The sequence below is a fragment of the Cygnus olor genome, chromosome 2 (genome assembly GCF_009769625.2).
Source record: "Cygnus olor isolate bCygOlo1 chromosome 2, bCygOlo1.pri.v2, whole genome shotgun sequence".
Taxonomy (NCBI): domain Eukaryota; kingdom Metazoa; phylum Chordata; class Aves; order Anseriformes; family Anatidae; genus Cygnus; species Cygnus olor.
Window position 1 is genome coordinate 96,832,171 of NC_049170.1, and position 24,128 is coordinate 96,856,298.

Genomic DNA, 24,128 nt, shown 5'->3' on the forward strand with positions numbered 1-24,128 from the left:
GAATAGACACAGACACAGACACAGATTTCTAGGTTGGAAGAGACCTCAAGATCATCGAGTCCAACCTCCGACCTAACACTAAGTACTCCACTAAACCATATCGCTAAGCTCTAGATCTAAACGTCTTTTAAAGACCTCCAGGGATGGTGACTCCACCACCTCCCTGGGCAGCCCGTTCCAATGCTTAATAACCCTTTCGGTAAAGAAGTACTTCCTAACATCCAACCTAAAAATCCCCTGTCGCAACTTTCGCCTATTCCCCCTCGTCCTGTCACCAGGCACGTGGGAGAACAGACCAACCCCCACCTCTCTACAGCCTCCTTTAAGGTAACTGTAGAGAGCGATAAGGTCGCCCCTGAGCCTCCTCTTCTCCAGGCTGAACAAGCCCAGCTCCCTCAGCCGCTCCTCGTAAGACTTGTTCTCCAGACCCCTCACCAGCTTGGTCGCCCTTCTCTGGACTCGCTCGAGCATGTCCATGTCCTTCCTGTAGCGAGGGGCCCAAAACTGAACACAGTACTCGAGGTGCGGCCTCACCAGAGCCGAGTACAGGGGCACAATCACTTCCCTAGACCTGCTGGCCACACTGCTATAGTGTAGACTGCTCATATAGTGTAGACTGCTGATAATAAATGTAGTAGAATAAATAGAACATTATTATTGTTGTTATTATTGTTTTTACCTTGGCTACAAATATTTAAAAGCTGTCAATCTTTTGTCAATGTTGCATTGGTTTTATTTCTGGCGTCCAACTTGCAAAGAGAGACTCAGAAAAGGAAGTGAAAATATTTTACAACTTGAGCTAGTTTTAGTTTCTAGCAGACTTGTTGCAGTATCTGTACAGGAGCCTGCAGAGAACTTAAGTATTCTGAAAAGGAAAGTTTCATGCCTGCTTAAATGCTGTTGTAGGTTTACTTGTTTAATATCAGCAAATGGCATCCCAAGGCTCATGACTAAGAGCATGCTGCCCTTCAGAATGAGTGTAATTTACAGCATTTCTGTATACTATTTGATTCATTAACACATATATGCATATTTGCTGTTCAGAGTACTTTGTAAAACTGGCACAACACAGATATATTGCATAGCTGTTGCTGAAAAGAATATACCTCTTAGGGCTAGAAGGGGGCTTCAGAAGCATTTCAGTATAAAGAGACTAGTTCAGAATCACAACATCTCATTTCAAAGGAAATTCCCTCATGAAGACTTTTGCTGTCTTTGTATCACTAATTTAAATTAATTCCTCAGCAGTGAATCAAAGGTTATAAAGGTAACAATAAAATGAAGAAGAAGCTGTATTTTACATGTTTGTCAGGTGAGATAAAAAATAGAAATACTATGATGATGAGATTAATATGGCTAGGTGTGGATGGGGTTTATAGTATCCTAGTCTGTGCAAGGTGAGGGGATTTAGAGGGAATAAGCAGCTACCAGCAGGTGCCGTTTGTGTTTATTATTATTATTATTATTGTTATTGTTATTATTTGTGATTGTGGGTCTGGTAGGTGAAGAAAAACACACACATGGCATAGTTTCTCTGATATTAGAAGTTGGGTGCTGACTTGCACCTGCCTATCCTTCTGCACTTTTGGTTACAGTGATAGTGTCTGCTGGATGAAACAAATTATGTACATGTTTCTCTACAGTCTTTAGAGCACTAATTACAACTGCTTATGCTTATCTGCTGTTGTCCACACTGGTGAGCATTACTAATGTGACTAATATTCCCCAAAGCAGTATTTACGGGACTTTTGCTCTGGACTACAGAAAGAGGCTGTTCTGAGGGTGTCTGGGGTCTCTGATGGAGCAATTTTCAACAAGACATTTTTTGAAAGTATTGACAGTTCACATAATATAGGTCCAGTATTTGACGTTGGTTTTGCTTCTTGCCAACAGTTTTCTTCTGTATGCCCACAAAGGGACGTCATTCATCCTGGGGAGGTGCAAGGACAGGACGAAAAGTGAAAATAGTAGTGCCAAGGACAGAAAAAGGATAGGAAACTGAAACTCTGTTAAGACATTTTGAAACTTCAAAACACAGTCAAATATTTAGCTTCTAAATCCATTATTTGTCCCCACCTTTCTTTAGTCAAATTGGTAAGTTTCCAGTGTGTTCCTCACCATACTATATGAACACTAGGGCCAAGTTTCTAATGAGTGAGGAAGTGTCATAGGCAGCAAGTCTTTAATCTGGGCTAATTGTCAGAGAAGCAGCAAAGCTAATTCTTATTACTAACTCCAGGAGCAGCTTTACTTTATTATGTTCCTGAAAAAGAGATACCTGGAGACTAGTTAAGGTCAGATTTAAGTGTTTAAGTGCTGTATTGACTGAGGAGACTTTAGAAGGTGGTATATTCTCCCACTGTGCATCCAGGAGAGTTTTACAGAGCTAGTGTTTTCCAAAGAGTTTAATCACATGTATTGTAGAATTGGTAAAACTGTGAGACAGGCATCAAACATGCATCCAAATCTGATCATAGCTATTGCACAAAAAATGCAGTCTATTGCATCATCTCCACCTCAAAAAAAAAAAAAGGGGGGGCAAAATAAACACCACGGGAGTTGTAGATACTACGCTTCCTGTTGGTTACCTCACACAGCACTTGTAATTCCATAGTCACATTTTTTTCATTTAGTGAATGAACCAAATACATGAAAATTCCCCATATTGGTTACAGGATAAGAGGCGGGTAGAATATACAGTAGGAAGTGGTAGGAAGATAAATGACCTGTGTGGGAATATGTTTTGGGGACATCCATAAGCAAAGGGTAGGTTGAGAGCAGAGCTTAGAATAAGACTGAGATGTAGAGTCCAGTTTGAGCACTAGCTGCTGAAAGGCACTAAGTTTCTGTGACTTACCCGTGTTGTAGCTACTGGCTGATCTAAATTTGTAGAAATACTTCTTCCACCTAAAACCATGATGAATAGATCTTAGAAAGGCATCTTCTCCCTTTCATTTCTTGGAAGGAATAGCCATGACAAAGTGCAGTTTCTTGGGCTGCAGCGTTCTAGGCATTGTAAAATACAGTGTGGTTTCAAGCACACGACATTCAGGTCACTCACCCACAAGGGAACAGGCTGGTAAGAGAGAGATCGGGACGGATGTCTGAAAGCAAAATTAGTCACTGTGAGCTCCTCTTGGCTACAGGGCAATCTTCTAGTCCGGCACGCTGCCCAGTCAGCAGCTGGGAACACCACCGCTGAAGTGAGAGGTCCACTTTCATTTCAAGTGGCCTCGTGTAAATGATAGGAGGCTTGTAGGTGTCAAAACCCAGCGTTTTCAGGTCTCCTTCCGCAAACACGGAAATCTTACGCAAGACGAAATCAGGCAATCCAGATGCAATAGATCTAAATAGGGAAAATATTGGGCAATACCTGCTGACATCACTATCACTGGAGCTAGACCATATGTGTCTGCCATCGACTGAAGTATGTAAACTTTGCTGGACTGTGGTGTGCGGTGAAGGTTAAGGTTAGTCATGCTGGAACCCAAGCAAAAGGCCTCCTGGGGGGAGTCCACCTCTGTGAAGGCCCCAAAGAACTGAAAGGGCAGATGTTTCCTCAGGGTGAAGATGACCAGTTTGGTAGGGTGGTCACCAAGCTGACCAGGGGGTGGCTCTAGATCCTTCAGAAGATTCGGGACCTCGCTGGAAAAGGGGAAGCGGTGATGGATCTGCTGCAACTTCAAATCTGTGAGAGGACACCTGGCACAAGGGGGCTGAAAAACCCTGACAGGAGTAGGAGGATGGGGGAAAATGTGGTTTGAGGTAGTAGTTTCCAAAGTTTCTGACCGGTGGAGGAAATGTTAGCTTTATTCTTTCTCTGGTACTGCTACTGAGCTGTCTTGTCAAACCTTTAAAAGAGACACTGTTGAAAACAGTGTTTTTAATAGAGTTTTGCAGGCCAGCCTTAGAGCGTTTAGGCTGGCCTCGTGGACTATACTTTGGGAGTGCCTTCTTAAGGGGAATTCTGGTCTACTTATTCTAATAAAGTTCTCAATTCATTGTCAGAAGACTGAAACTCTTTTGGGGATTCTGCACTATTGTCATTTGACATGGTGGCTGTCGGGGACTGTGGATGGTTTAGAGGCATAGGGGGGGTATTGGCCTATCACAGATTCCCTGGGAGCTGCTGTGTGCCATGGGGGGCCTTGCAGCCTATTCTCTCTTGCAGAAGGGGCATGCTCTGCCACCCCCAAGGAACAATAACATTCAGACAAAGAACATTTTTTCCAGATCTCTTTTGCAAACATGGAGCTGAGCATAGAACCCTTTCTGAGCCAGGAGGAAGCTGCAGAATTTTGTGTGTCTGCTCTACCTTCAAGCCAGGATGAATATTGGGCAGAGGCTTCTTTGTAGGTTGATGTTTTGGGACCATCTGAGTGCAGATAGTTCTTCCTGCTCTAAAACCAGAGAAAGAGCTGCTGAACCCTAGACAGAAGGTTTTGCATCCCTGTCATTAAAAACACCTCCACTGAATAATGGGGAAAAGAGATGTGAAAACCAAAGTACTAAGAAAAGCATAATGGAGTGCTCTGACGCCATAGAAGGAAGTCTGATTCCTGAGTAAATATGCTAATTTTGATGGAATTCCAGGATAGCTACCAAATATGTGATATCAGTTATGGGTCCACACCAGGTGTGGAATATGTAGGAAAAAACCACATCTCATGCAGTGTCTTTTTAGGGGGTGGTGAAATGAGACATAGTGAGCAGACATACCAGCCCACTACTACCAAAAAGACGAGGTCCTCTACCCTTCCCTCCCTTTCGCTTCTCATCATGTACTTTGTGCTTTCTCTAACACTTGTATCTCTCCAGGAACTGATTTAATTCATTGAAATCGCATACCATTTAAGCCATTTATGTCTTGGATAGTTTTCTGACATTTCATGGGATTGAATCAGGCTATAGAAGAGGCTGATGCTACAGCCATGAAATGTAACAGTAGATGGTGTGGCTGTGAGCAGGGAAGAGGAAGAGAGCTGGGGCGCAGAAGGAGAGAAGCAGAAGAAACAAGGGGCAGACAGATCTCATACTTTCAACTGCAGGGAACCACTAGTTTGGCTTATCTACTTACCAAACTTACACTTGTCGCTGTATGTGACTTAAAGCACTTTTTTCCTGTTAAATTGAAGATTTTTCTTTATCCATTTTTTGTAAATGCTTTTTTTTTTTTTTTTTTTTTCCTTGCTTTAGGAACTGACAGGTAAACTGTATATTTAGCTCTGGACATGCTTGAATTTCCCTGAACTTTGCTGAATTTTGTGGCTTAGATTTTGGTCTTCTCTTTTTATGAGGTATCTTTCATGCCCTCTAATTCTTTTTTTTTTCTTTCACATGAATGATTTCCTCTCTAACAAAATCTAACAAAAAATAGATAATTAAGAGCCCAACAGCAACAAAATACTGAGTATGAGCCATGTGGGACTCAGATTTCTTACTTGGGAGTAAACTTCACTGCTTTAGTGAACAACTGCAGTTGTTCCTGTGGACATTCAGATTAGAGCAAGAAGACATGGGCCATAAATATGAAGGTCCTTAGAAGCAATGACTAAATAGGAAAAGGCAGGTCAAATATCAACTAACAACATTAGCCTCAGTCCCATGATGATTATACATAAATAGTTAAACATAGGAGCATTCTTCTAAATCCAAACAAATTAATTAAGGACAGAGAGAATTGTATTTTTTTGGCTAAGAGAGGCCAAATTATATTATTTTGTAAGTCTGATTTCTTGTTCTCAGTGGACAAATTGACTTGAGTGACCGATAACTTCAACATTCATTTGACCAGAACAAAACCCCACCCCTTTCACCCAAGGCTGTAGACTTTTCTTTGCTGCTCAATATCTTCATCTCTGTAAAGGAACGTTGGGAAAACAGGTTTAAAAATCTGGAGCATTAAACTTTCTCTGTACTCTGTTCTTTTAAAAATTGTCTTCCTCAAATAATAAACAGATCCACCAACAGCTAGACCTGTTTTAGTGGTACAGGTGTTAGCGATAAAGGGAACCTGCACTTAGACTTCAGAACATCTGTCAGGAAGTGTCTTTTTCTATTCTGGTAATGAATAAGAAGACAAAGACTGGAAAAAAGAAAGAATCTTTAAGGGCCAAATACCGTGCATCAAGGTCAGCCCTTCAGCTACACGTGTCCTCACTGCTGTCTCTCAGTAGCCTTTTGCATGCAACTGCGATGCAGCTATTTCAGGGTTTTGTTTCCCTCTACGTGTCAACTCATACCTACTGTAGCTCTTTGGATGGGAATAGACTCTGGGGTTTTGTCTTTAAAGCGTCATTATTTACAAATAGTGGTACAGGAAAACGTTCAGCAGACATTGTGGGAGCTGGCAGTGAGGAGGACTCGGGGCAGGCAGACCCATGGGCAGGGAAAGGACTGGGAGCTCCATGAGGTGATGGCAGTGAAGGTGTGGACGGCAGAGTCTGGGACCCAGGCACCAGGGAGCAGGGGGAGGAAGGTGGAGTCATGCAGAACAGTAGCTGGAGGGGAAAGAATGGGAAATGCTATTATTAGGTGCACATGGAAATGACGAGCATGAGAACAAGGGGTGATGTGGAACGTGGTGTGTTACAGCAGTTATATTGCTTTAGTCTGTTGGTGTGCTGTGACAGGATGGAAAGGTTCCACGTTTCTGCCATTTCATAAACGCTGTTGTCATGTTGGTTTGTTTGCAGGCATATATCAGAGCGCTTATTTTCATGTTTTAGTTATATCTGAAATCTGCTGTAGAGGAATTTGTTGGTCCTTAGTATAGACATTTTCTCCCTTTGTCTTTGTAAAAGCAAAGATCAACCCCCAACCTTTCATATTTCCTAACTAATTTTGTATTGAGATGTTTATTACATCTTTCTTGCCCGAGGAAAATCCCATTTGTCTCAAGCACACAGTATTTTCTTCTGTTTCCTGTGAAAAGCTGTTCTTCTCAGTAGGCTGTGCTTCAAAGATATTTGCTCTAAAATGCAGGCTCAACAAAAGCCACACAGTTTGCTCTCTCCTATCTGCTTTAAGCAATCGCATAGTAAGAGCTTCTCCTAAAACAAACAAACAGTGCATTCTAAAAGCTGAGTATCTTTATCAAGGTGTTAGTGGAAGAGTGTATAGTAAAAGAAAACATGTTTCAGATATTAACCTACTTCTTAGCCACCTTCAATTTACACTTCAAGTAAGTAGAAGGGTTAGAAAGGGAGGGTGAGGAAAAGGATCTTTCTTTCTTTTTCTTTTCTTTTTCTTTCTTTCTTTCTTTCTTTCTTTCTTTCTTTCTTTCTTTCTTTCGTTCTCTCGCTTTCTCTTTCTTTCTTTCTTTCTTTCTTTCTTTCTTTCTTTGTTTCTTTCTTTTTCTTTCTTTCTTTCTTTCTTTCTTTCTTTTTCTTTCTTTCTTTCTTTCTTTTTCTCTCTTTCTCTTTCTTTCTTTTCTTTCTTTCTTTCTCTCTTTCTCTTTCTCTTTCTCTCTCTTTCTTTCTTTCTTTTCTTTCTTTCTTTCTTGCTTGCTTTCTTTCTCTTTCTTTCTTTCTCTCTCTCTCTCTTTCTTCCTTCTCTCTCTGTTTCTCTCTTTCCTTCCTTCTTTCTTTCCTTCTTTCTGTCCTTCTCTCTCTCTCTCTCTCTCTCTCTCTCTCTCTCTCTCGTTTACTCTGTCTATGTGCCAGCACAGTGTGGGTATTCAGTTTCTCTCTTTTCATATGAGTTAATGCAGACATGCACCAACATTGTTTCTGTGATTATTGTGTATGGTAGGAGGGGAGGTGAAACCTGTTTGCCTGTTTAAGAAGCAGAGGATCCATTCTGATCCACAGAAAATATCCAATGGGATTTAGGGATGGATGTGGTATTCTCTCCATTTCATATCTAAAGATTGGTTAGATTTCAGTGTTGCACAGTCCCTTTGAGGAGATAGCTGCAACAGCCTGTACATCGATGATCTGCTCTAAGGGTGGCTTCAGAGCATGATAAACTCCTTTTGGCTCATAATAGGAATAGGTTTACAGCTTCTAATTCCAGCAGCACACACCCCCTTCTGTGTATCCTGGGTAGCATACAACCAGGGGAACAGAGTAATGATTCTCCAGATATCTGATCAATCACAGGAAATAGCTGGCACACAAGTTGCTGCTAATCTTCAATCTGAGATCGGTTGCATGGGAGAATTTTCTTACTTCTTCTCTCCATGGTTATAATCTGGCCTTGAGTTTTTTTTTACTCGAGATAACATCTGATAAGAGATTAAGGACATGATAAGAAGCTGTCTTATATGAAATTTAAGAGGCCATTAACATTCCATTGAATTGTAAAATTGTCACGCTAAAAACAGCTCTCCTGGTGTTCTGCACAGATGCAATAGCAGATCACTGAGTCACAGGAAATGATTCAGTCAACATTTCTAAACTTTCAATGTGTGTTTTATGGAAGAAACTTGATGTAAATGTTTAGACAGTTATGGTTTTGGAGATAAATACTGCAATTTTATGGAGTTTGGGGTCTGACGCACCAGAATTGTGATGCATAGTTGTGAATTTACTGAACATCTAAAGCTGTTCAATTGTATCCAGTTCCAGTGTGGGATGTATTTTCTTTGGCTAATGAAATATGGTGTCATATTTGGGTATAACAGATTACACATCAGAAAATCCAAGGAAATTTATTTTTTAATGACTTGGGATTCCCTCTGCACTGCTGCAGGAGTATTCATATAGACCTCTGCACAGTTCTCCAGTTCTCCTAAGCTTCTTGTCTAGTCATCCCGTAAATACAGTGCTTCAGTGATTTGACCTGTCATGGCAGGTTATCCTTGGCTCTAAATGACCTCAATGAGGTGAACTGGTTTCGAAGTTTATGTTAAAATGTTTCCTCTTTCATTTTAAAGTCATTAATTGCAACAGATGGGTGCTGAATACTCAAAAATAACTTTTTCTGATGTCAGTTTCTTGCACTTAAAGTGTTTCTAGTATTTTTCAAATATTATATATCAGTAGCATTTTCTTAAATGCTTTACTTCGTAAGAAGTTGAATGTACCTGTAGTATGCTGTGACTTAAAGAACGTGAAATCTATAATACAGTTACTGTACAAAACAATTGCTCCTAGTACATTTTTGTGAATCTGAAGCAGCAGTTTACAAAGCCAGTGTAAGTTCTCTGAATTTATTCTGATTTAACTGAGGACAATCCAGGCCTAAATATTAATATCCATGATTAAAATATAAGCAGTGAGACAGGAACTTAGAGTTATTACTTGTTGTCATTAAATATCTGATAGCATTAAAAAAAGATCTGCTAACACCAGCACACCAAAACAATTTCAGCGTCATCCATGTAATTTTCATGTGCCTAATTTCTCCTTATAGAAAAATAATCCCAGGAGACAGGTGAGTAAGTGCAGGTGAACTTCTGCAGGTGAGTAAGTGTCTGGTTAATGTGATGGGTCTAGACAAAGCTGAATCTACGGTATGGGCATGGATGAAAAATCTCCTGTTCCCTCCCTTTCATTGCAGAAAGGCAGTAAGACCATCCACCCCAATCTGCTACATTTTGTTGCCAGGGTCAAGCTTTTAAAAAGAGCCATTTTTTATTTATTTTGAGGACAACAGAGACTAAATACATGGCACTGGTGTTGTCCAGCTTAAAACACAGGTAATAACAATTTTTCCCCACTTTTCCTGGGGACATCAGAACACTCACCTATTTCTTGTTTATGCCAGAGTTCATCTATCCTTTCATTTTCTACTTTAATGATGGTGTGTGAGCATCAGTATTCGAACCCAAGACAGTGGAAAAACATCAGGATGTGTAGTATTTCTAGCTGCAACAGGTGAGGACAGGGATGTCAAAACCAGTAGTGTCTTTGTGGTTCTAGATTTCCACCCAGAGGTAGACTGGGTTAGTCCAAAATGAAAAGAGAGTCTCCTCTGAGAGTCCTGGTGATGCTGAACAATCGGGATGAATCAGTCTACTAGAAAAACACGGGGCACGTGCTGACCAAAGAGTTTGGTTCAGCCTGACCAAAGCTGTTTTGGTGCCAGGTGTTCGCAGCAGGGGGCTGCTGGACTCCTCTGTGAGGTGAGGCTGGGGCTGCCCCATGCCAGACACTGCCGTTGCCATCCAGTGCCGGTGCCAAACATGTATTTAAGAGAGGATAAAAATGCTACAGCACAGTGAGGAGGGAGGAAAAGAAACATGAGAGAACCAGCCCTGCAGACCCCCAGGTCAGTGCAGGAGCGGGGCAGGAGGCGCTCCAGGCACGCAGCAGCAGTTCCCCTGCGGCCTGTGGAGAGGCCCCTGGTGGAGCAGGCTGTCCCCCTGCAGCCCGTGGGTCCCACACGGAGCAGATCTCCACGCTGCAGACCGTGGAGGAGCCCCCGGTGGAGCAGGTGGATGTGGCCTGGAGGAGGCTGCGGCCCATGGAGAGCCCCCGCAGGAGCAGGTCCCAGGCCGGAGCTGCAGCCCGTGGAGAGGAGCCCAAGCAGGAGCAGTTTGTGAAGGACAGCAGCTCATGGGAAGGACCCACACTGAGGCAGGGAGAAAGTGTGAGGAGGAAGGAGTGGCACAGGATCTGTTATGGACTGACCACAGCCCCCATTTCCCGTCCCACTGCGCTGCTCAGGGAGGTAGAGGAGATGAGAGTGAAGTTGAGCCTAGGAGTAAGGGGGTGGTGGTGGGGAGGTGCTTTTATTTTTTTGTCTTTGTTTCTCACCATCCTACTCTATTTTTAATTAGTAACAAATTAAATTATTTTTCCCGAAGCTGAGTCTGTTTTGCCCATGACAGTAATTTGTAAATGATCTCCCTGTCTTTATCTTGACCTATTTTCTTCCCCTGTCCTGTTCAGGAGGGGGAGTGAGAGAGCGGCTGGGTGGGCGTCTGGCAGCTGCCCAAGGTCAGCCCACCACAACTGTCATTTATTATATATGCTAACTGTGAAAATTTTAATTCATCCAAATACCTGCTGTGTAATTTTGATGATGAGGTCTTTGATGTCAGGTTATTTTCAAGGGAAATGTAAAAAGAAGCAGAGAAGGGAAGCAGACATAATGTTGAATAGATACTCAAATGGCAAACCAAACACAGGTAGCTTTCACTGAAAATTGTCTTGAAAGGATTGTAATGACAATGTTTCTTGATTTTTTTTTATTTTTTATTTTTATCTCCAGGGTGAATTTTAAGTAAGAGGCAATAAACAGTTTAAAAGTCACAATGTCAGTGACGTAGCAAAAAAAATCAAAGCTTCAAAAAAGAAAATAAATTTCCTTTGTTCAACAGCCTGCAATAGTTAGCTTTGAAATTTCAGTCCTGAATCTTTTGCATTTCGTTTTTAAACATTTCAAGTAAATACTGCTTGGCCATTTGAAATTGCACAAAAGCCTCCTTGAAAGTACAGAGAACTATATCTTTATATATCTTTATATCTTATGCTATGTATCCTTTTTTGTAACCTATAACATCTTTTTTTTTGAAAACTATTATATTGTTTGTGAAATTTCCCAGGCAGCAGGTGGCCAGAAATAAATTTTGTTTGCAACAAAACAAAAAATTACTTTGTATTCACTGATATATGTAATGAATTGAAACATAGTGAGCCTACCATTAATAGGCTTGTCAAACTTAAATTCCTCTTTTATCTGTAAATCCTTTTTAATATACCTGTTTCCTAGTAATGTTCACTTTTCCTGGAGAGTACTTATTACTACTAATATCAAGCTGGCTTTAAGCAAACAATATAAGGATTATTAGAGTTAAGTTTTAATACTGAAATTATTCAAAATGTATACATATAGAAAGTGCTGTGACCTTTAGTTTATTTGACTAGCTCAAGAGACAAATAGTTGATTTATTTTGGTGTACAGTCTCTGTAAATTCTCGTGAGTCTGCTGAAGCCAAAGTAGCTACAGAATTAAGTGTAAAAGTATATAAGGAATGGAGGACAGTGAAAAAAATCATTCATCGTGACAAACAAGACAGACTTCTTTATCTCTCTTTCTCATCTAATCAGATTTTAAATGTATCCTGATTTATGTAATCCACCTCTTTAAGCTAAATTGTAGTAAGATGAGTCTGCAATAGCAGAACAAAACAGAGAAGAGGAAAATGTTAAGCTCATGTTTAAGAACCATCTACGGAATTATCCCTAGGACGTATGCCAAGTCCTGCACCTGGGAAGGAAAGACCCTGTGCAAAGAGCCCAGGCTGGGGACAGAGTGGTGGGGGGCAGCTCTGAGGAAAGGACCCAGAGGACCTGGTGGACAGCAAGCTGGACAGGATCCAGCAGTGTCCTGGACTGTGGTGACAGGAGTACAGTCAACAGGTGAAGGGAAGTGATTATTCCCATTTTCTCAGCACTTGTTAGGCCACGTTTGGGTACTGTGTTCAGTTCTGGGTGACCGAAAGCAAGAAAGGCTGAGTTCAGTGCTGGGCCATCGCCAGGGGGCTGCAGCCCTGGGGAGGGAGGCTGAGGGAGCAGGGCTTGTTCAGCCTGGGGAAGAGACAGTCCTGGGGGGGGCATAACAGTGACGTTCCCTGAGCTGGGACAAGCTCATCAAGAAGATGGAGCATGGCACTTCTCAGTCGAACAAGAGGCAACAAGCAGATGTCGATAAAAGAGAGTTTTGCAGTGGGGGCAAGGAGAAACCTTTCTGCTATGAGGTCACTCAGATGTTGGAACAGGCTGTCCAGAGGAGGTCGTGCACCCTCCATCCTTGGAGGATTTTGAGACTAGACTGGATAAAGCCCTGAGTAACCTCATGGCTCATCGTGCTTTGAGCAGGACATTGGACTAGGTGACCTCTTCTGATACCCTCTAACCTGAATTGCCCTGTGATTCTATGTGATTTTATTATTGCTACTTTCTTTTCTGTAAGAAGTTGAAAGACTGTTAAAAAAGTGTCATTTGCAGAGTTTACGTTCAGTCTCATTTCAATCTTAAAGATTTTTCACTTGTGCTAAATGTGGTTTGATATACATAAAAAACGTTTGATGCAGAAGAATTCAAAGTTCTTGATTTTATGATCTCAAGACATTTTGATAAATGTACATTTTTTCCTCAAATAAAAATATACACTGCTCATTTTGGCAAATATTTATTCCTCTCTGCTGTGTTAATTGGAGATCAAGGGAATGGAGTATGACTTCTTTAATTTGAAAATAAAAGATAATTTTTGAATTGTACAGGTTTCTGGTATTCAATCACTATTCATTACCTATTTTCACTTTATACCTTGGCTGTTTGAAAAGACCTAAGAGTGTATTCCTAAAGTGAGTGTTAGATGCAGTAATTACATCTTCTGGTTTGAAAGTTAAGTTCTTGAACAGACCTTACAATAGGCTCAAGTGAGCTAAAAATAAACTCCAGGCAGTTCATATTAACTGGGTAATAACAGGCAACAGCAAAAAGCAGTATCCAGCTATGATGAAAACAGGAAGTTCATTACACAAGCTGCCCTTTCCAGATAGGTATGAATTCTTAAAGGCTTAACTAAAATAATAATCCCTCAAAGTTTTTAATAAAAGCGGAGAGTTCCCTATTGTTCATAGCTCAGTGGAGACGAAAAACATGCACCCCAGTACATTGTGAAAGATTTGCTGTGTTCTGGGAAACAACACTATTTCCATTTAGTTATTGGTAACCCTGATTTCAATTTTAAGTCACTGTGGATTTCGTTCTGCAAAGGGCTGAGCATCTCAGCGCTGCCCAGCAAAGCTGCATAATAGCACTAAGCCTGGGGGCGCAGTGAGGCTGAAATGTAGAAGTGGCCCCTGACTGGCTAAGGTCAGAACTGGGTGCTGAGCTCTTGTCCGTGATGCTGAAGCTACCTATGCACCTCCCACGAAACTACAGCCCCCCTCTGAAGCAGTAGCCCCTTCTACCTTCTCTTGGCCACCAGAGGAGACGACACGGTCCTTTCCTTAGAAGTGGCGAGTGAAGCAATAGCTAAATCTGGGCCACCCCCAGAGAGGTTTTGGTAGAGACAGGCCACTTTTTTCATTCCTGTGGCTAGAAGCAGTTAAAAGAAATAACCCCCCAAAAGGCCTAGGTTTCAGAAACCAGAAGCCTAAGGGCAGTAGGTGATGGGAGAGAACAGGCAGTCCCTCCTCACGGCCGTCCCAGCATCCAAGATGTGCCTGACTGGGAAGCAGTAGGAGACTGAAGCACGTCCTCTCTACTCTCTTCTCCTACAGCAGTCTGTAAATACCCCAGCTGAGGAATGGGATGTTTTGCCTTTTATTGAGCCATTGTTTCCAGTTCTCTGATTGTTTAGGGATATGTCACCTCATCATTTCATACCTGGTCACATTTTCATGTCTTATGGGACTTAAAGGACTACAAATTTGTACTTATTTTTATATTTACCGTTACACATCTTTTTAAAAAGCTTTGTGTCTGACCACCTCATAATTCAAGCAGGTGGGACTCTAAGGCGTAGACATAATAGCACGTGCTTCACGTAAGCTTTGACATATAAAAAAATAATAATTAAATTTTTATTGGTGCTTAACATTTGCAGTCTTTTTGATTTCCAGGATAATCATTGATTCCAAAGGTAGGGTCATTTTTTATTTTTCATTGTTTTAGTGGAAAAAGTGTCACCTTCCTACTTGCCTTTTCACAAAATATGTTCTGCCTTTCCAGAAGCCACAGCTGGGCTTAACTGGTGGAATGCAAATGTTTGATCCCCAAATCTGTATCAGATTATTGCAAAATATTTTTATGAAGGATCAGAAGACAGATCCTAAAACATAAGCAAACAAACAATGCATTATAGAAATGTAATATGTACTACATAGAGTAAATAATGTAATGCGTGTTTTCTGAGAGAAGTGGGTAGTTAGTGGTCATAGTTATAATATAGCTGTTTGCCCTTTTTTCTGACAGCAGGATGGGAACTCAGTGCTGACTTCTGCCTGTCTGTGAAATGAACTCATGTTAGCTTAAGCTCCGTGAGGAAGAATGAAGAATGTGCAATTCTGCAAGACCATGTTGCAAGGGATTAAAGAGTAGGGAATTCTGCTTTTCTGAGGGAAGGAAGAAATCCAGTATTAAGTCAAATGCTGAAGTTAATTTAACCTTCTGTTTCACTCTTTCCTATTTTGTGCCTGCTGGCCCATGGCGCTGTAAATCCCTTCCTAACCCTGTGCATTGGGCAGCGAGGCTGCAGCCTTCAATGTGCCCGGGGCTGTCCCCAGGTACTGAAGCATTATCAGCCCACTGAGGCCCAGTAGACCCAATTTTGCTCTCCAAAATCTTCCTTCACGCCAACAGGATGTCCATTCAAACTTTATGCTGAAATGATCACATGTACTGTTTTATTAATTTACTCTGTCATGGGCAGTCATGTTATTGAGTGAAGAGACTTTTAAAGTAGAGTTTACAGAGGGAAAATGTAGTCTATGTTGAAATCTCATGATGGCCTTATGGATAGTCTGTAATTAGCGTGCACTATTCGTTCTCCCACAAGTAGTTTTAGGATTTGTCACTGAGGTTTGGTTAAGACAGCACAGTTTAGCCAGCAGTGTGCTGGTGCACCCTCTGATCCTGCACACCAACAAACTGCGTTGGGCACTGGCTGGTGCAATGTTAGCTGGCCTAGGACAGCAGTGCTCCAGGAACCAGGCTAGCGTTTCACCAGTGCGGATGTCTTCATGGCTGCACGTGGAAATAGCACTGTTAAACTCACAAGCAGTCTTCCTGGGTTATTTCCTTTTCCCTGTGTGCCTCCATGTTCCTTGGCAGAAGCTGGTCAAGGAACTCCGCTGACTGTGGAGGGAGGTGGAGGTCCTGATGCACCTGCTCATGCTCCAGGCTTGAAGAAGTTCAAGTCTAATCAACCTGATGTATGTATGTATGTATTTATTTATTTATTTATTAACTTAAGAGCCTTTTGGTCCTCCTTGGGAAGCTCACTGAAGAAAATCTCTGGCAAGATCTACCTTGAAGCTCTAGTATTTTGAGGGTCCTGCTGCTCACCATAGATGTCTAGAGAAGATCTCCATTTTCTCAGCCTCTCATTCTGCTTGTGAGGCAGTGAAGAATAGTTGTAACACTTTCTTTGTTGTGCTAACAGAACAAATTACAGCAGTTTAAGCACTTGGTATTTCAGAAGTTCCATTCACTGAGGTCTGGGCCCAGCCGGCCAGCAGTGACAGAGGTTGTTGTATGTATGAGAAGGGGCATGCCTCAGCCCAGCTCTTGCCTTTCTTCTGTCCTGCAGCACTTACCGATCCCTGGTACCCTTACACCCCTGCACCACTGGGGTGCCTCCTCAGGGAAGCCCTCACCCACCTTACAGGAGCCCAGTTATTCGCAGTGTGGCTCTGCCTCTGAGGCTTTTAATGTGTATATGACAAATACGGTACTATACAACTCGCTCTCACCCTGCGTTTTCGGCGTGTGTTTGCATGACAAAAGAAATGTCAGTGTGTATTTCTCTTGCCAAATGAAATCATGTTAGACTTTTATGTTTGCTCTAATTTGGATGCTTTTTATCTAATGCTGCCCATCGAATAAAATGACCTGAAATTAAGATGTTTGAAAGTCAGAATTGACTATTTCCACTCAGCAGGATAGAACACAGTCAGATTATTAAATAATGACAATGTTGATTTACTGTTAACAAATTCTTCATAGAGGCTAAACACATTAGACAGTCTATGCAGATGAAACTGGTATAAACCCAGACCCGTGGATGAACTATGGCCATTAGGAACTTATCACACAATTTTGGTTCTTGAACTGGAAAAAGCTGGTACTTCACGTATTAATTAAATGATTGTATGGTCTGCGAAGGTTCCTTATCATATTTCAGAAATACATAACTAATGATTCTTGCAATATATGCCTGGAGAAATAATCTTGGTACACCTAAGATATGATTTCCTGTGGAAATTCCTCAGATTTAAAAATCTGAGGACAAAAGTCACATAATTCCCTACTTAGTTTGTCTGCATTTAGCTCATGGATTACAGCGAGTGCTTCCACTTTTACCCATGTTCTGCTCCAGTTTATATCTCTTTGCTGCTGCCCTAGCTGTGCTAAGTCCAGCTTGTGCTGCTATGCAGTGACAGATCCGAACTTCTGGCCCAGATCCTGCTGTTCCTATCTGCTGTAAGGCAAAGAGACTGCTGGATTTCTTGGCCGGGGATTTCTCATTCATTCTTTGTCTTGATTGCAGTCTATTAAGTCATTTTTCCTCTCAGATAATGCTTAGGCATCCCTTCTAGTTCATTAGATTGCCAAAACCTGTAGTGACACTGAATAGCAATGCTTGTGATGTTCTTTTGAGTTCTTTGCATTTGTATACTCTTCAGATTCAGGAGATTACCCTGGATGCTATTTTTTTTTTGAGATAACTTTTGGGAGGACTTAGTTATTAGTTTTCTATATACACTTTTCTATATTCCTTATATATACATCCCTTGGTACACTTCACCAAAAATTAAAAAAAAAAAACAAAACTTAAAAAATGCAGTTTGAAATGTCAACAATAGAATGGCATTTTTAAGTAAAATTATGATTTCCTGAAAAAATATCAACTTGGTTAGAAAGTACTTTTTTTCCCCCCAAATTGCTGATTAGAAAATCCTTTGGAAACCTCCTGTTATAATATTCTCTAGTTTTGCCTACTGCACTTACAAGTTAATATAGATTCTAGTGTTTATTCTATTATTATGCCAATTAATTCAATTTCACAGACCAATGAAAGTTTTCCCTAACATTGAACTTCAGTGTTTGGAACTTAATGTTTTTTTCCTTGGTATCTGTGCAATATCTTTCTAAATGTATCTGTATCTTTCTAAATGATTCTGCTAATGAACCAATGTAGAATTTACACATTTTAAATATTTGTTGTAGATGTAATCATAACTTAGCTGTCATTTATCCAGCACTATATATTCATTTATCTTCTTTTCTGTTAGTTTAGTTTCCCTTAATTATTTTTGTAGCTTTTATCTGAACTTAATCCAATATGTCTACATTTTTTACTGGTAATTATTTAGATACTGATAGTGTTTACTTTTGAACAAATTCCACCTGTTATGTGAAGAACCATCTTCTTTTCTTTTTTCAAATGTGTCTCCTATTGGCTTTCATCAATGAACTCCACTTGTTGTGTTTGAAAAAACAGCAAGCACTCGATTTCTAGCCACCTTCTGTATGCCGCATGAAGCGTGATCATTTTGTATTCTGTAACCCTTTCATGGTTCATTTCTCTTCATTTCCATAATTATTTCCCCTGTTATTTTTGTATGGGAAAGAGGTCAGATTTGTTCTGCCAGTGGATGCAGGGGCAATCTGATTTCTTTTAATCCACAGCAGAACTCTTTCCATTTTTTTTTCTCTAAACTTCTATATATTTAGTTATAAATTCTCTGTCTGATAACTTCAACAGTTTATAATGCTTGCTGCTCATCTATGAGTATGCACACAGCTAATCTGCTGCAATAATATTAGCGTGGCAAAATAAAGATCTCAACAGAAAAACAACAGTTACCTGGACAATATTAACTTTGACACCTTCCTCACTTGTACGATATATCTTTAATTAATGATTGTACTCTTCCCCCCAGCCCCCCAGGATTTTATCTCACTAAATGCAAGGGTGGGTAACACTGAGTGGCAAAAATTGTCTGCATCTCGTCCTTATCCTATAGCTGTAGCACTCTTATTTTGCAGGAATGTAAGCAAATAAGAATGTTTTGTTTGATGACATAACAAACTTTTTTTTGTTGTTGTTGTTAGATGACATAACAAACAGGACAATGTCTGTCGGCAGACTCCCAGCACTGCCCCCGTTCGCAGAGCTGGCCATGAACAGTGCTAGGAGTGCACACTCCTCTGTGACCTGGCTGCAGAATTGACTGTTCAGATCACACCCTTGAAAGCTAACACCTGAAGGAAGACGTACTGAAAGTGAGGAGTGCAAAACATCTCTCTTTGGAGCTGGGAGGGAAACCTGGGGATTTCGGTCACCCGTGACATCTGTAGCAGCAATGGAAGTGCATTTACCTGGCTGACTTTCTGGTTCCTACGCCATACGTCTGCTCTCACCTTGAAGTTCCCCTGACAGCTTCTGTAATGTACAAAGCCTTGTAGAATACGAAGCAGGCACAGAATCAAGAGTTTTCAGTGGCCTGGTCTGCAAGTAGGTATCGTGCTTTCTGTGAGCAGTGTCAGGCAAGGGGGGGCATAGGAAAAGTTGGGCTGTGAACACATAATTTAAATCAAATGGTTTTCCTTGTGGATAACTGGGATTATGCTTGTTTGGATAGTCTTAATTCTGGACTTCCCAAGCTTCGAGTGCTAGATCTTAAAAATAGTTGGTACTTTGGTAGAAGAGAGAAGTTGGTCTTCTTCTCATTGTTCTCATGTGTAATTTTTTATTTTCTGAGATATGTATTATATAAAGTCATAGTAATTTTATCTGTGTTGATTTTAGGTTTCATCCTGAGGTTGTCTACAAAAACAGTGCCGGTCTCTTTTGGTAATGGGCCTGCAAGGGTGACTTGAGGTCGGGCCAGATTGTGCCACACACAAAGTGCAAATCTCTCTGATACAATGAATGTGTTTAGCTGTCATGTTGGCTGGCTGGCTGTAACTGCTTTCTGTGCATTCTCCTTTTCTTAGTGATGCTATGTTCTCAGTCTGATCAAAAATCATGGACACTTAAAACAAAACAAAACAACAACAAAAAAAACCAGCTTTCCTTTTCTTCTCAAGGGGAACGTTTATTGCAAGAAGGACAATTCTATGATATGAGATGCATTTTGCTATTCTCTTTCACCCTGCTGGACCTTTTGTTTCTCATTCTGAATTGAGCCATTCTGTGGCAATCATATGCTCAGTCTGTGCATGACTTTGCATGTGGTTACACATCAGTTTTACAGTGCTGCTCCCTCTTGCCCTCAAACCAGAGCCCGTAAGTGCTTCGTGCCCTCTTGCCTTCCTTCCCTGTGGAACTGCATCCCAGCTGCTGGAAAGAGCCGTGCTGCAGGAGGAATGGGCAAGGGCAAAAACAGGCAGCAGGTGACTGCCAGCCCATGTAGCGACCAAGGTGCTTGTTTACCTAAGTTGTGTAGCTGTTGGTTTTTTTGTTGTTGTTATTTTTTCAGTACTTTTGCAAAAATAGCAGACACCATAATGGCAGAATTTACAAATTCGTAAATAGAGCACAGTTAAGGTCTGATTACAGAATGCTTCTCTGAAGTGGTAGGGATTTCCTTCATCTCACCGTGCATTATAGTATAGTAGTCCATGTTTTATCAAATGTGAGACAAGAACCTGAAGCTTTGCTTCAAGACAATAAGCTTTTCTCTATCGATTATCGAGGTTCCAGACAGAGTGACAAAAATTAAGAGGTGATTTGAAAGCATTTAGAAATCAGATGTTGAGGACTAGTCTGTCACTGAGAAGTCTGACAAAGAAACAAAACCCGTAACTCCTGCAGATTGCCATGAGTGTTTTGTGTTATTATGTAGAATGAGATAATTAAAGGAAGCCTCTGATAAAGATTATTGCTTCCAGATTATAACCATAGAAAGATGCCAGGAAAACTGAGGGAACTTTGTATGCAATGAGGTTTGTAAAAACAAACAAACCAAACAGATCCTTTCTCTATTTTGTGAACTTTTCACTAACAACAGTTTGATTTCTGTAAATTGTTCTTAGCAAATAGATTTTGGCCTTACTAAATACTTCCACTAATATATTTGTTTAATTTTTCATTGCTCATGGTTCTGCTACAACAAAAGAGCTTGATTTTTGGCATCTAGTATTATTTTTGCTTTGATCCCATAACCAAATGATGGTAGCCACAAAATGATTTTAATTTTATTATGAATGCACTTGGGATACTTAGTATTCATTTTGTTTTTGGCACTCACTGCATCAAGACTTAATCCAAATAACCAGTGATGTACTTGCAATAATGTCAAACAATATTTGGCATTTATTTCACTGAATGGTTCAGGAAGGTGTTTGACACTGACTTGATTACATATGGGACCAGTTACAAGTTTAGGAAAATCGGAGTGGAATTCCAAGCTAAAAGGCTAGTCATCTCTGACAGGACCGTAGCAACTATAACGTTTCTATAGTATTTGGTTTTAACTAGAAATCAATATGTAACAGATAAGGGGGGAATAGTAGTAATTCCTAACGAAGAGGCTGAGAGGGTGGCTAGGCAAGACTTTATGCTTTAAACTTTGCATTTCAGCTTGATTTTTCTTCATATTAGTATATTAATGTACATAACTGAGATGCTTTACAGCATCCTTGAATGGATTCAGCCAACTGTGGAATAAAAGAAATTGATTAATTGATATTTGTTTCTGTACTTGAGGCCGCTGATATGCTGTGTATGCAAACAGTGAATGCAAAGAGAGAGAAAAAGGCCACCTTGAGCTGTACATAACCAGGAATTTTTTTAATTGGTCTTGTCCTTCGTCTTGATAAATGAAGAGAAATTGTTCCAGAATACAGGCATCCTGGAAGTACAGGTGAGTCAAATAGGTATGTAAGCAAACAATGTATTACTTATGAGGTGAATACTCAATTCTACCTGACTGAGGACACAGTCCAGGAATCAATTTATGAAGTAAAATAATTTCTCTGATCATTATTATTGATCTTGGTAGAAGGTCTGTAAGAGGTAATGTAACTGGCATGTAAGAGTTAGCAAAGTCTGGAATAGAATCAGGAAAAGGTATTTGGTAAGGAAAGATGATGATTAGTCCAGGGGCTTTAGTCTGCTTAGACTGACTTTTAAATCTCAAATCTTTATATCATTTAAGTTTATATGGCGTTACCAATTTTAAGAACCAGGTAACATTATCCATTTTTATAATTGTATGGGTAGCATAATAGGTTATTTGCTGAAAAGATTTACCATGTCAACTAGAAGTTACTAGAAGTAACTAGGTGATGGTTTTAGTGTCATTCGTATGGTGGTAGATATTATTATTGTTGTTATTTATTATTATTATTATTATTGTTATTGTTATTGTTATTGTTATTATTATTTCAGATTTTCAAAAGATCTCCAACCAAACATGTTGAAGCTGAATTTAGGTGCTAATAATTTCTTCCAGCTCCTAATGATTAAGAATAGTGGATAGGCACATACATTACAATGAAGTGCCATTTTTCCATGGATAAATATAATTCAAACTTCATTTCACATGGGAGAGTCCCTGATCCACTAATAAATAAGAGTGGTTAAGTTATTTTCTGCCTCCCATTGAATTCTAAAACAACCTGAGAAGATATTGCATGGGTTGTGTTCTTTTCACATCATTAAAACTCAGAAGCAGAGTGGCATTTCCCCAAATAAATACAGAGCTTTAACATAAAAGAACCTGTCTGAAAATCTGAAAAAATAATTTGCCTGAGGTGGTGTATCAGATGCTAAAAGGATTGAGATAGTGCCTATCTTCAGAGACAAGAAGAAGAGTTCAATTGTAACAGAAGAGTTCTAACCACAAAACTAAACTGTGTCCATGAATTATTGGTTAGGTTAAGTTAATGTATACAATAAACATAGAATCACAGAGTCACAGAATGGTTTGGGTTGGAATGGACCTTAAAGACTACCCAGTTCCAACCCCCCTGCCATGGGCAGAGACACCTCCCACCAGACCAGGTTGCCCAAAGCCCCATCCAGCCTGGCCTTGAGCACCTCCAGGGATGGGGCATCCACAGCTTCTCTGAGCAGCCTGTGCCTCACCAGCCTGAGTATTCTCAGAGAGAATTCATTTACTATATATAATCTAAATCTACTTTTTTTTTTTTTAATTTAAAACTGTTACCTCTTGTCCTACCACTACACTCCCCGATAAAGAGTCTTTCCCCATCTTTCTTGTAGGCCCCCTTTAGGTACTGGAAGGCCCCTTAAAGTACCGGACAAGTGTATTCAAAACCAATTACAAATAGCTGTTATTAAAAAGTTATCAGGATGAATGGGCCCTTCTGGTTAGCTTCATGGGAAGAATACTATCACATTATTCAATATTTTGTATAATTATTGCTGGTTGCCCTAACCTCTCCATTTTACTTGTCAGAAAGCAGCATGGAGAATTGCTGCTTTTTTCCTTGCTCCTGAGCCTCCCCAAGGATGTCCAGATGAGAAGGATGGATGACATTTTGTCATAGCAAACATTGCATTTTCTCCTGCTAAATCAAAACAGTTAACACATCCAGGTGAAATGTTGCTCTCACTGTTTTTTTTTTGTGTGATGTCATTCTCAGCCTCCCATCAGCCACATAAGCTAGGAAAAAGGGGAAAATCTGCAGTATCCCTTTTAACAGACACAGATATTTATTTGTGTCACCTCCCAGCACATCGATATTCTGGCCTGCAGTATGAAGAAGGTTACTTTTCTGTAACACTCAAAAACCGCACGCTCTGCTTTCTTAGAGATGGGTCCTAAACAGGAATGATGAACAAGTTAAAATCTATTTCAATTTCTCTCCAAGCATTCATTCTGTGCAGGAAGGATGGACAAATAAGTTTCACTAATTATCTCAGAGTCACGTAATATATTAATTATAATGAATTCTTAAAAAATATGTAATTCTAAGGATGTTGGTTCATCTCTGCCATTTTTTGTCATAAGTAAGCACTTTTGACTCATACTTAGAGCCACTCCTTCTTTGCCTTTTCCTTAGCTTAATAACTTAGCTCAATAAAGGTGGAGAAAATACAATTGTTTCCGGAGACTGACTCTCAGAACTGCAATTTACTGTTTGGTGCATTGTCAGATTCCTGAGTTTTGCTCAGCCTTTTTCAAAGCCAAAATACTTTCAGTAACGCCCACTGGACGTTATTTAAATCAAACATGCTGAATCTCACACAGTTATATGCTGGACAGACACATGCTTTGCTGAAGGAGAATAACCTTTAGAAGGAGTTTCCTATTTAAACATTTATTCAAATACTTGAATTTAGAATATTGTAATTTCCATGTGACATAAGCACATTCATTGTGTTAAAATATTATAGGAGGTGCAAAATCATTCTACCTTCCTTAGATCTTTTCACATGCCTTCCTGATTTTTGTCCCTTTCTTCATCTCCAGTAAATTATTCTGCAGAACAGAAAATGATAGTTGTCTTTGGGGATCTTTGCTTTCT

The 24,128-nt window shown here is 40.2% G+C and overlaps 1 long non-coding RNA gene across 1 annotated transcript; it reads left to right on the forward strand.

The window, feature by feature from the left end:
• The first annotated feature begins 19,891 nt into the window (after positions 1-19,891).
• LOC121066334 lies at positions 19,892-23,765 on the forward strand. The gene is made up of 3 exons (XR_005817680.1): positions 19,892-20,024; positions 21,340-21,496; positions 23,057-23,765. It is a non-coding gene; the product is annotated as an uncharacterized LOC121066334 (long non-coding RNA).
• The last annotated feature ends 363 nt before the right edge of the window (positions 23,766-24,128 follow it).